The sequence below is a fragment of the Penaeus monodon genome, chromosome 28 (assembly GCF_015228065.2).
Source record: "Penaeus monodon isolate SGIC_2016 chromosome 28, NSTDA_Pmon_1, whole genome shotgun sequence".
Taxonomy (NCBI): domain Eukaryota; kingdom Metazoa; phylum Arthropoda; class Malacostraca; order Decapoda; family Penaeidae; genus Penaeus; species Penaeus monodon.
The window spans coordinates 9842138-9842381 of record NC_051413.1 but is presented as its reverse complement, the minus strand read 5'-3'; positions in this window follow the sequence as shown (position 1 = coordinate 9842381).

Here is a 244-nt window from a genome sequence, read left to right as displayed (position 1 = left end):
GGGCCTTTCTTTCCTAAAGATTTTCTGTCCGAAAGATTTTCTTGGAAATCCTCGAAACAAAATCGTTCACAGCGCCAGAAACACTAAAATTAGACTGCAACATATTTCTCAATCAAGAAGGATTGTGAGTTAAAGCAGCGTGCAACACTTACATTGCAGACAACATTGCAGGCGGAAATGACCTGCTTACCGGGGCTAGGACAATATCGCACTGGATTAATCACGTCAGTCGCTAAAAAGGAGA